The 13,576-nt window shown below is 36.2% G+C and overlaps 1 long non-coding RNA gene across 1 annotated transcript; it reads left to right on the forward strand.

The window, feature by feature from the left end:
- Positions 1 to 647: 647 nt before the first annotated feature.
- On the forward strand, positions 648 to 13,138 carry LOC148214633 (uncharacterized). Its single transcript, XR_015797726.1, has 3 exons — positions 648 to 797; positions 2,430 to 2,491; positions 13,046 to 13,138. It is a non-coding gene; the product is annotated as an uncharacterized LOC148214633 (long non-coding RNA).
- The last annotated feature ends 438 nt before the right edge of the window (positions 13,139 to 13,576 follow it).

The following is a 13,576-nucleotide window of genomic DNA, read 5'->3' on the forward strand; positions in this document are numbered from 1 at the left end:
TCCTTTAGAGACAAACCTTCTTCTGACATTCTCCTTCCATAAATGATTCCTGCACCCACAAAAACCTCCGAGAATAGTGCAGCAGCTGAAAATGAGAGGAGAGGAACACCTCGGGATTTGAATTATGATGTTATTTTTCAGGAAACCTAAATGCCTTAAGATTTTCAAAAAGAAGGATTATAAAAAGTGTCAAATACAAATTATCTTAATGATATTGTCTGTCACTATCCCACTTCTTATTGTGCTGGGGAGGGGGATTAATTCCGAAATGGTAATTTATTCAGTCCTCAAAGTAAAAGAACAAAGAATGCATGATTGTTCCATTTTAAATAAGGTTGGACTGAATTACATCTGGTGAAAGAAGTGCAATACATTAGTCAGCCTGAAAAGAAATATAATGGCATGCCACACAGTTTCAAGCCCTGAATATGTGACCCCTTGAAATGAATAAGAACATCTTTCCCTCTGATTATTTAGGTTAATATACTTCTCAACATAATGGAAGGATCTGTGACAGGGTCTAATGTTCACAGCTGCTTTTTCTTTTCATCCCATATTCATTCAGAACTAAGGAACCCCTACACACCCTTCTCTACAGGGGAAGGCAATTTGTGGCATCTTTCTGCATGTAATTGGCTCATCTTCTGGCCATGGTACCTTGTTCATGAGAACAAAGGGTGACAGGATGTCCAATATGGTTCCTATCCCAGTCCACACAAATCCTGGATGGAGAGATATCTCTACCACTTATTACTGCAACATTCACATGAAGTCACTGGGACATCAGCTAGCTTAGGGTAAGCTATCATCAATATTTACCTGATGTGTGGAGGCTGTGAGGGACTGAAAAGAAAAGTTGGAATTGAATTCTTGAAATATGAAGGTTGAAGGTGCTTTTTGTCCAGAAATCATCTAACCTTTTATCTGCTCCAGCTATAATTCTGAACAGATTAGTATTCTGCCTGAAGGGTAGGTCCATGACTTGAGAGCTATATTCACAGCTACTGCTGGATAGGCAGGTGGATGCTGTAGTTAAGTTGGCTTTATCCCTGCTTCAGCTGGTGCATCAGTTTTGGCCCTATCTGGAACAAAAAAGCCTGACATTAGCCACTGATGCCCTTATCACCTATAGGATGGACTACAACTATGTACTCTACATGGGTCTGCTTGAGGTCTGCCTGGAAGTTACAACTGGTACAGAATGTAGCAGCTGGCTTAGTGGCAAACAAGAGTTGGCAGAATCATTAGTATTGTGAGCACTGCATTGATTCTGCAGTTCAGAGTGCTGGTGATTGCCTATACAGGCATCCACAGCGTTACACCAAGGTTCCTTCAGGACTGCTTATTTAAATAGAACCGATCTGTCCAGTATGCATGTCCTGCATGGGGATGTTGAGGGTTCCCTCCATGTGAGAAAGCAATTATATTGCTCAGTTTTTGCTCTATCCCTCTGGAATAGCTTGCCCATGGAGATCCAGATGGTGTCCTCTCTTATAGCCTTTACAAAAACTGCAAAAAAAAAAAAAAGAATGAATGAATGAATTCAGAACTTTTAATCTATAAGAGTGCTGGGGAATGTTCATCAGGGAAAATGTGCATTATGGTTTTAACTGAATGTTTTATGGATGTTGTAAACTGGTGGGAGTCCATGTGGAGTCAATGGTTTATAATGTTGTAATAAGTAAATATATAAATAAAAATAATTTGCCATGAAAAGCCCTGTGTTTCTGCATCCACTGAACTGCCAGCAAATGAGAGAGAGAGGAAAAAAACTGGACTTCTTTGTTCTTGTGCTTCTAACAACAGGTTGATCTGTTTCCACAGCATGGAAAGAATATAATTGCTTGTTAATGTCTGTACATTAAGATGCTGTTAAAAATGACAGCTACAGAGAAATACTGGCAGCTGAAATCAGCAGTTGTCAATGAAATCCTGTTCTTTACTTTCCTCTTGGTTGCAAAAGGGTTTCAGTGCTCTCTTCTTTCCCTTTGAGTACTGAATAAATTCATGTTTTTTGCAGGCTGTCGTCATCATCTTATCTTTCCTGCTTCCCTTTAGAGGCCAAAGAAGATAGCTATATGGTTACTAAACTGCAGTTGCCAGGTTCATCAGGTGTGCCCACATAACTCTCTAACTGGAAGATGTGTGGTTCTCCCTCCTCCCTCCCCCTCAAAAGATTAATTCCATTTTTGTCCATATCTCAGTGTGCACATTCACAACATCATTCACTTTGCATAATCCATCGCACCCACTGTTTTCACCAAAATCTTGGCTCGGATAATTTCTTCATCCTGTCCCTTTCTACTCCAAATGAGTAGAAAGGTACAGGCTGCTTTTCCATTTGGAGAATCCCAAACATTGATTCACATCATTGTTTATTTTGGGTATTTTGAGTTTCGTGTTCAAGAGTGTGTATTTTATTATTACAGGATTAAGGCCCTGACCGCTTTTCTTGCTCATACAGTTGCTGGTCATCCTACATATGCTGGACGTGAGTTTTTTCCCTCCCTATTTCCAATAGCCTGTTTTTTAAACTACTGTGTAGTCGTTACTCTGAGTATAGCTATACATTTATAATGTCATTCTCCCTACAATAATCTGAGTTATCCTTTTTCATTTGTGTCTTTTAAATTAGTGGTTTATTCTGACAAGTGCGATGTCTTTCTTACCTTTAGCACAGAGCTATGTATTTGCATCTTTTGTGTAATTGTGACTGTTTTTATGTTGATGCCATAGGTTCATATGTAACATGCATCGTTGCTTTTTATTTTGTCACACTGCATTTATTTCTTTGGGGTTTGCTCATAGACCCTTTTTCAATTTTCATTTATGTTGTAATTTGGTTTTAGATTTTTTTCTTAAGTTTTCTATTAATTCCCCAATTTTTTTCCATTCATTCTTATGATCTATTCTTTTATTTTTGAGTTCCTTTATTTAATTTACATTATTTCATAGTGTTTTATGTGTGTCATATTTGTCATTATTATAGATATGTACTGTAAAAATGTCATTTCTAATATTCAGAATCCCCTAAAGAAGTTTTCCTTTGATGCTTGTTAAGATTGAAATTTTGGAATAAAGTATGTGTGCACCGTATTCCTTTCTTTGCGTCTTTTTGCTGTTACCTAGTGGTCATCCAGATTTTTGCGGGCCAGATGTGGTATCCCCTCAGGAGAATAGAATGAATTTGAGAATTAGTTGTCTGGTCACTAGTTCACTATGCTTTGTCCTCCAGTGATTCTCAGCTGTGGATAAATAAAGGCCCTCCTGAGCCAATTGTTCTAGAAAAGTATTTCAATAATTAATTGATTTCAGATAAGGAAATTGCAAACAGTGGTTTGAAAAGTTTACTACTTTAATGTCTTCTCCAATTCTCCTTAAGATGTGCCATACCTTTTTGCATTAGCAATGAGCAAGGCTTTCAAGGAAGGTCAGCTCTAAACCCAAGAGGATGAAAAGATTAAATGATCTTGCTGTAATCCTTGGAATTTATCATTTATCATTTATTAATTTATAATTAATATTATTATATAATGTATTATATAATTAAATAATAATTAAAATATATAATATATATATTATATAATAATAATATAATTAATATAACAATAATTTATTATTGGAATTAGAATTTGTGTTTGAAATTCTAACATTTATGACAAAACCAAAGATAAATTAGGAACAGCTTTATTAGGTTTCTGAAAGAAGCTATAAATATATGAGCCATAATGTTGTTCTAAGTTTCTCAGGTTATTTAGATCTTTGTGGCTTTCCTACTTAACAAATAGCCTTGATTTTCATGTAATTTCATGGTATTTAGCAATGCAAGATTTTCACTATTACTCATGGATATTCTATGGATATACTCATCCATAGAAACAAAATTAAATAATACAAAGTGGATTATCTATTAACAGAGTATTTGTGACTTATAATTTTTAAAGTCAAGTATACAACTTGTGATTTCGGGAAGAAATCAGTGCTATCTACCATTTCAGATAGGCCTACAAACAGTAGCCAAGGCTGAGTAGGCTATGATGAAACGTATTATGAATATGCAGTTTTCTGATTGTTTTTATATGAGATGTAGATTTTTCTTCTGTGTTTAAATTATTTCTGAGAGATCTTCAGCATTATAATATAAACTTAATTAATATTACAGTATCAGTTCAACTTCTTAACATACATCCATTCACAAAAATATGAATGGTGATAACATTAGCTTTTTATCAACCCATACTTCAAATGTTACTTTTTGAATATTAGAAGCTTTTTGGCAATGCAATTTGAGATACTTAGAAATGTTCTGTATTTTGTTTTTAACATGTTTATGGGTGGGAGACAGCATGGAAGAGTGAAAAGAATGTCGAATTTGAACAAAAAACCTGGACTCCAACCTCTCACAGAAGACCAGCAAAAATGTGTCAGGAAAACGCTTTGTAATGAATGACACACCATCACTTGAGATGACTCAGATGTAAGATGCATTAAGTCTAAAGAGGATATCAGGCAATGACAGCATCCCAGATAAAGAGAATTATATCATTTTATATTTCATGTTTTGCATGGAGAATTTAAAAAAAAAATCCTAAAAGATAAGAAATAAAGGGGTTTAATTTTATTTTTATCTATATATAATAATAAATAAATTTAGATTTTAATTATATCACCTATAGAAAAAAGATGATATGCTGAGGCTATGCATTAATTATTTTAAAAAAGATGGCGCCTGAGTAACGTACATATCCAGAATTTAGAAAATTCCAAGAGGTTAGATGAAAATCCCTGGTTTAGTGTTTTGGATTTATAACACTCAACACTGCTGGGAGCTGCATGAATAGCTGAGAATCCATTTGGGACTATGCAATGCATTTCCAGCCTTTCAGAGCTGTTTGGAACAATGATTGGAAGATGGGAGAAGTAAGATATATGTACCATACTTGGATGATGTGTTAATATACAGCCAAAACTTTGAATATAATAGAAGTGATGTTAGGAAGCTCCTACTTCCTTCCTGTTGCAGTTCTTGTCCTCTGGAATGATCTCCCTCTAGAAATTCATGCAGCTTTTATTATTTTGTTATTTAGGAAATCCTTAAAGATCTGATTGTTGTCACAAGCCATGGGGACAGGGAGACTGTACATCCCCTTTTTGTTTTATTTTGTGTTGATGTGGTTTTGGTAGGTTTATGGTTCATACAGTATTTTGCTGTTCTGGTCGGTTGTGTTATTTATAAGTTTGTTTGTTTGTTGTAAGCTGCCCAGAATCATTTTGGAGTTGTGAAATTTGATGAATAAAAAAATATTTATTTGATATCTTTGTTAAAGAGGGCCTGCATTTGAAAGGATCTTTTCCATTTTGGCAAAGACATGGAAGCACCCCTTCTCTGTATTGAAACTCAGGCAAAAACATCTCAAGCAGAAGCAGACGATCTGAGAGGAAAAGTAGAGTCAATACCACAGAATCAATTAATGGCCCAAGACACATTTCAGCTGGAACTTCTGTTCTAATCTAGTGACCATCAATTTAGCTATAAATTCTCTGGCTAAGTCACAAGATTAGAAGTGCTTCAACCTTCCCCCCACCCCTTCAAAAAAAATCTGGGCAAGACTGAGAAAGCATCCTTCAACAGTTTTTATATGGAAGGCTTATCTTAGGTATGTTTTGAAGATACCTTATTTGCCTACAAAAGTGGGCCAGTCTTACTTTCTTGGAGTTTCTTCTTTCAAAATGGATAATTTGTCCAGATCTTGTTTCTCAACATTTTTCTTCTTTCCCATCCCAGCTGTTGGTTTTGAAGTTTATTAAATCAAAGCCTGAGGTTTCTCAGTCGTGTTGTGCCAGCTATCAGCCCTGGTCAGACCAGGAAATCAACTCCACAGGAAGGCAAAAACCAATCTTATTGAGAATGGCTATAATATCAGAATCTTGCAAGTCTGATTGTGCCTCCTCCTTCTCCTTCTTGTTGCTCCAGCGAATCAGGGAGGCATCTGCCTGAGCTGCTTCAGAAGATAATCTTGTTTCTCATGGTTTAAAAAACGTTTCTTCCCTTTTGCCTATGTAACAATTCTTGCATACTTTTGTCAAGGCCATTTCCCTTACTTTCTACAGCCCTCTTCCTACCAAAGCCAAGAGATACAATAATATATAAATGCTGAATTAACATTTATAAATGAAAGACCTAAAAGGCCAGATAACCTAGTGGGCTATACTTTTTTCACTATTCTTTTCTCCAGTGGTATATTAACATGTGAAAATAGTAGGCAGTTGCTAAATTTCTCCAATTAGCACTTAAGCAGAAAATGAAATGAAAAGGAGGATCAAACTGCCTTATCCCTAAATCAGGACTCTTATTAAAGGAAATTAAAATCCTTCCCTGATTCAATAAAGAGCCTTGCATGCTTCTTAATCAAACATATTTTTTTAGTTCAAGTGGATGGTTGGATATGTGGCCTGACTATCCAAATGTGTAGATAAAATTACCCTTCTGTGAAATCTTGCAAGATCCCAGATATTTTAGAATCTGCAAAACTGAGCAATACAGATATAAGGGAGGTTTATTCAAATAACTTTTTGCTGTGCCTTCATCAAGCTCTTTCCCTGAAGGTTTGGGCTTGAAAGAAGAACGTTCAATATTTTGTAAAATTTCTGGACAGTTTTGTTCTTAAAGCATTGGTGGATATCCATAGATCTTTTCATAGTCCCTTAGAAGTTGAAAAATTCCGTATTACCTTAACTTCTGACTGAAATCTCTTAGATGATTCAATTTTTGCCAGGTTTTGTTGTTGAGCCAATAACTAGGCTGCCAAATTTTTTTTTTTTTTAACCTCTAACTCCTAATTGGCATTTCCTTAATTTATGTCTTTAGAATGACAATGGAAACAAATTCCACTTTTTTTCTTCAGTGGTAATCCTCTTTTTTCTCCCTGTCCCATTCTTTCCCCATCTTAATTTTTTTTTCTACAGCTGACTTTTGTAAGGTATATGTGTACTAACAAATTAATCAGCAGAATGCTTTCCCCTCTATCTCTGTTCATTCTTTTTCTACCTGTTCATCTCTCTGAGTATCATTGCCACTATCATCATCTTATTAAAGTGTGTAGGAATCTGAAAATACAGATTTTATTTTTATTGTGATTGCTCACTTTTTCCTCTTTTATATTTATAATACATAAGTCTATTCATAAATGGCAAAAAAATTAAACTAGATGAATTTTTATAGCTTTGTAAAATGACTACTAAACATGGGGAAAAGTAAGAAGACTTTTTAAGAAATGTAAATGCTGGTAGAAAGACTGTATATAGTATGTGGCCTATGGTTAGGAATGAATATTTGTTGGAAGAAAAAGAAAAAAGTATAACAGCATGCTTCTGATGAGTGTTTTAAGTGAGAGTTGGTTATGTCAGGACAAATATAAAAATGAATTGAAAAGTAACTTGAATTGAATAAATATGGATTATTTTAAAAATATGTGCAGTAAAGCAAGAGGAGATAGAGTTAGGAATGAATGGGTGGTAAATGAATATGGATTGGATAGAAAAGTGAATGGCCTAAAATAATAATAAGTATTATTATTATTGTGAGTTGGTTTGGATATAGAACAAATGAATGAGGATGAAGTACCAAAACAAATATATGAAAGAAGAATGAATGTGCTGAAAATAAAGGGAAAATTGAAAAAGTTGTAGATGGATGGAGTTGATAATATCCTTTAAAGGAGAGAAAAAAGTAGTTAAAAAAAACCACAAAAGCATTATGTGAACTGGTATATGGATGTAATGCAATTAAGGATAGTTTGCAAGGACAGAAAGGTAAGAGGAGGATTTCATTAAATTTTCTTTCACTTATCTCCTGCCTTCATTTCATTTCATTTCATTTCATTTCATTTCAGTTTTGCTAATTATTTTTACTCTTTTTATTCACTTTTCATAACATTAATTATGGGTATGTATGCACCTTTATCATTCTTCCTTGGTAGTGGCTCTGAAATGGCTTAAATTCTAAGCAGAGATAAGTATTATCTAAGTTTAAAAATATAGGAACTGAAATCACTTTTTCAGAGGAGACTCATAACTTACTGAAAGATAAACTTCTTTTATAGAAAAAGCGGGGAAGGATATGCAAAATGTAATTGTAAATATGCAAGAAAGCTTGTGATTTTAATCAGCATATTTTTTAAAAAATTGAACGTTAAAAAAGAAATATTAATTTTTTATATACCTATTGCTAGATTGTGATATCAATGTCTACCCCTCTGGAATTTATACAATCAAACCAAAGCTTCTCCAAGATAAACATCTAACCTTCTAACTAAATCTGGCTCTCTTTCTAAATTGCAGCACCTTCTCCAGCATCCAAATTATATTCCTAGTTCTGTACAATTCTGCAAGATTATACTTGTGAATTTATTTTGGTAGATATCTAGCATTCTTTAATCCTTCCAAATGTGAATACATTTTTCTTGCTTCTGTAAACAGAATTTTTTGGTCAGGTTATCCATTGGTATCTCATTCCTTGGTATCTAGAAATGAAGCAGGTTACTGAGATGATGAGAAATAGTTTTATATATTAACAAGGACTCATTTGTATTGCTGTCTTCAATATATGACAAAGCAAAAGCATTTAGTCAAGGTTGAATTATTACATACAATTTTGATAAAAAGAAGGAACAATTAAAATTTAATACCAAGAAGAAAGAGCCAGTTTAGTGTAGTGGTTAAGGCACCAAGCTAGAAACCAAGAGACTGTGAGTTCTAGTTCTGCCTGAGGCAGAAGCCAGTTGGGTGACCTTGGACCAGTCCCTTTCTCTCAGCCCTGAAAAGGAGGCTAAGAAAAGACAATATCTACATTTATTGCTGACTGGAAAGCCCTTATAGACTTTGTGTGAAACAGAAAAAAATGAATGCATAATTTATGATTTTGATGATTAGACAGGATAAAATACAAGCATCTTTCAACTAACTTTTAGAAATTTCAGTTATGATTCTTCATATTTGTGACCAGGTTTCCAATTATATAGGGGATGTGGTGGCGCAGCGGCTTAATGACGCTGAAAGTTGCCGGCCAGAAATGGCTGACGCTTCAGCGGTTCGAGTCCAGCCTTCGCGCTAAACAGGGTGAGCTCCTGTTTCCTCCCCAGCTCCTGTCAACCCAACAGGTCGAAAACTCACGTGAGTAGATAAATGGGGACTCTCACTCCGGTGGGAGGAAAAATGCTGGCGGCGCCTTGCACGGGAGTCGGGAGCAGCTGCCGGTAAGCGCGAAACCGCGCTTGCCCGAAAAGGGCGCAAAGCAACGGAAACCCCGCCTCCTGCGCTCGCCAGCTGGGCTCTGCTCTAGGAAGGAGGCTCTGGCAAACCACTTCCAAAACACTTGCCTTGAAAACTGCAAAGGACTCGTCCAAAGCAGTCACTGCAGGGTCAGCAATGACTGAGCGCAGACAAAAAAAAAAAAAAATAATTCCAATTATATTTAAATTTGGATATTCCATGAAAAAAAAAAATGTTTCAGAGTTTGCATGTTTAATCAGTTGAGGAACAATGTGAAACCTTACATCTGCATGATTATTCCTTGAGGGATGCATAATGACTGTATTTGTGATTCCATAACCTGAATCAAAATCTAGAGCTACACAGACTTGGTCATAATTAGAAATTCCAAACAGTCACTTTTAGCAAATTGGAGTGATGTACAGAGCTGAATTTAATGCCCTGGCTTTGTATTCATTCCCTGACAAATCATGGATTGGTGCAGTGCAGAATCGCTCATTGAAGCTATGCCATGTTCTTTATTGTTGAACATATATGCACAGAATTAAACAGCAGGCCCCTGAGTTTCAAAAACTATTTGCTGTGCTTAGTAATCATCTGTTTGAGAAATTCACTTTAGTCATACAGCTAGTCAGCTATGCTATTCTCTGGAATGCGCCCTTTTAAACTGATATTTTAAAGTGTATGTAGAATAGCCTTGGATCAAAGAAAATGCAACTGCAATTCATACTCATTAAATGTAATCTATCAGGCCTTTTTTTGTTTTGGAGGCTAGCTTTTGATGCAGCCTTCAAAAAGAATATAAGAGGTTTTCAATTGCCTCTCCTCTCCAATGGGAAGAAATCTTAGATACAAATAGAACACAAAGAAAAGATAGCAACGGTTCCTGTGGTGCTATTGGATGGTTAAAAAATAGCATAAAATTCTTTGACCCTCCTTCATATGAATACTTCATTCACAGAAAACAAATTAACATTCTGAAGTAGCAGTTCAGTTTCATTAATCTATAATCCATACAGCAGTCTGTAAAGGTCAGAACAATTTCATTCAGTTTCATTATCTGTTGGGCCAATATAAGATAATTTCAAACTTACTGCAAAAGCTATGGAACCTTCATGAGGTAAATTACAGTTTAAATCACAGTTTAAACTAAATCACAGTTACACAGTTAACATCATAAAATACAACTACATTAGCATTATCCCCGTCTCAGAGTGAGGTCCTCTCACTCTTACTATTAAACATCCACATAAAACTATTGGCAGAGGTTATCACTCCATCTGGAGTAAAGCATCATCAGTATAGTCATGATGCACAGTTATATATTTCCCCCCTTGGCTGGAGATGCTGTGGAAGTCTCAACCTGGCACCTGGAGCCTGTGGAGACCTGGATGGATTGAAAAAGGCTTTAAGTTGAATTCTAATAAGAACAAGTTGTTATTTGTTCAGGTACCTTCTGGTTCTCAGTTTGCTCCAGTCCATGGGATGGCACTCCTCCGGAAGGGAAGGCCATGACTTGGGGCTTTTCCAGGACTGATGGCTACTGCTTAGATGCTTAGGTGAAGGCTGTAGCCAGGAGAACCTTGCCCAGCTTTCACGGGTGCACCACTTGTAGCCCTGCCTGAATCAGGAAGCCCTGACAATAATGAGTCATGACCTCATGACTGCTAGATTAAACTCCTACAATGAGCTTTACATGGAGTGGCCTTTGAAGACTACTTCGACTGCAGTTGGTACAAAGGCATTGGCAGATGACAGCTGTTTCAGCCATATAACACTAATATTGCAGGGACTGCATTGGTTGCCACAGGCTCCCAGATACAAGTTGTGCTGGTTTTAAGAAAAAGCCCCACATGGCTTAGCTCTTAGGTATCTTCAGAATTGTCTCCTCCATGTAGAACTTGCCCATCCTCAACTGGGGATGCTTGATGTTCCTTACCTTCAGGAGGTAAGAAGGGTGAGTCCCCACCCTATGGAATGGTTGCCCTTGGGAGATCTGACCAGCAGAAATATCTGCTTCAATAACCACTGCTGTTCCTTACCCCCCGTTATTTTTCTTATTTCAGTAGTGTATACATATTGGGCATAGGAAAATCATGTTATTATTGCTATTGTTAATTATGTGGAAATTGAAAACCACTGCAATCACCCAGAATTCTAGGAATAGATTTTGTACTCAGAAAAGACTTGAAAGGTTTCATAGTAATGTGTATGTTTGTTTAGTCTAATTTGTACTTCATTAGCCTCTCCACCTCATATAAAATTGTATTGTTCATTAATGCATGCATAAGTATTTGGTCCAGAAAGACCACACTCAATAGCAGAATACAAGTTCTGCATGCAAGAAGATCCTAAATTCATTTTCTAGAGTTTCAGGATTAGGAGGTAATAGGAAAAATTTCTACCTGAAACTCTGGAGAAATCGTGTCAGGGCAGATAATAATGCACTAAATGACAATAGCCTTGATGCAGCTTCCTTAGTGCCTTTGATTCCAGTAGTACATGCTCTGATAAGGCATTATCAGTTTAGCAACATTAAAGAAGAAAAAACTATGGAACTAATACAAAGCATCTGAACCCATTCTAGACCTATGTCAGTGCCTTAGCATACTTTAATATTCTGTGGTGGTGAAGAATATACTGTAAATGAGAACAGATGAGGAATCATCTTAGGACTTTTTTTATAATAGGGCTGGTGTTGAAGAAATGCTACATTGCCTTCACCAATTACTGGCATCTGCAGGAGGAACAAAGGATAGTACGAGTTATGCACATCATGACATAATTTGTACAATGATGTGATGTCGTTTGTGACATCAATGTAGCTTCTACCAGATGCCAGTGCTTTCAGTGTCAGTTATGGAACATTAGGGAATGCTGAAAAACCTGCTCTCTGCTGATCTGGGAGTGAAAGGGACCCTTGAGTGTTACTGTGACCAATCTGCAACCCCAAATGCACTCAAAGTTGAATGCTATTATTTTGGTATAGCTGGGTATGGATTTGGTAAAGGTCATAACTTTTGGAATTCTGTCAGTTTGTGGATGAGGATAAGTTACTTGCAAGAAAGAGAATGATTCTGGAGGTTTCATCAGAATGATGATGCACAACATTCATTGTGATGTAAGCTCCACTCCTTATGTGTATGTTTGTGTGTGATGTCATGACTCATACAAAAGGAGCAGAGTTTGTATCACAACACTGTAATGCATTTCATCTTTGCTATTCCCTCCCACAAGGAGTCTCAGGATTTACTTCATGCCCTTCTGAATATTATTATCTGCCAATTCTAGTGCTTCCAGAACTGGGTGCAAAAATCTGGATGATCAGTAGATAATAGCAGAAAGGTGGTGTTATTTCTTCATTACAATCTAGAGGTTATCTAGATTTTTGCAGGTAAGATCTGGTTGCCCCATCCAGTTTGTTACTTAGAGGAGCAACTGATTATGTAGTCCCTACTACCCCAGAATGTTCCCCATCAACAAAACATGAATTAGCTTCCACCATGGTAGTATAGCAAAAAAAAAAAAAAAAAAAAAAGGCATGTTATAGATAGCTTTAGGAAGTTTTAGGCTGACACCATAAATTGACTTCTTGTTTCCTGTGTTCCACCTTCTTTATGGAAAAATAAAATACAAAGAATTTTTGGCAGGGACTTGCACACTCATCTCTCCTGAGAAAGTAAGCTTTCCTGCAGTTATAGCAACAGCTAGGTTCTTCTCTCAAACACTTTCATGGAACAAATAATAGGTTTTATTTTATTTTGTTTTATTTCAGTACACCTCCTTTCTCTACCTCAAATTTCTGGGACCTTTCTGCCCTCTTGTATTGGCATTGGTAGCAGGTCCAGTAAATCATTTTTTTTTCATCCACAGCCAACTCAAGGGTAAGTCCAAGCAAACCCCTTTCTTGTCTGTTGTTAATTGTGCTAATTTGCTATAAATCTTGGATTTGTGCACTGTTTTATTATCTGTGGTTTAATTTAGAACACTCTGAAATTTCTCAATTAAATTCTGAAGCAACTACTCCCAGAAGGCAGTAAGAAAATTAACCCCATTTATCTTTGCTTTTAAGTTTTCCTCCAGCCTTTTGAAATGAATCCTATCCTATGAATCCTTTTGAAATGAATCCTATGAATCCTATCCTAAGAAGACAGGATTCATTTCAAAAGGCTGGAGGAAGTGTTATTTGGAGGAAAATGTTGTGCAAGTGTCATTTGGAGGAAAATAAAGAGAGACAAGGAAAATATGCAGAGGGCTTAAAGGATAATCAGTGTTATACTTAGATAAGTATTCCAAGTGTTACTCA

Source organism: Python bivittatus, unplaced genomic scaffold (genome assembly GCF_059951505.1).
Source record: "Python bivittatus isolate LINGU-HERP-01145 unplaced genomic scaffold, Pbiv_v1 ctg000610_np1212, whole genome shotgun sequence".
NCBI classification, from domain to species: Eukaryota; Metazoa; Chordata; class Lepidosauria; order Squamata; family Pythonidae; genus Python; species Python bivittatus.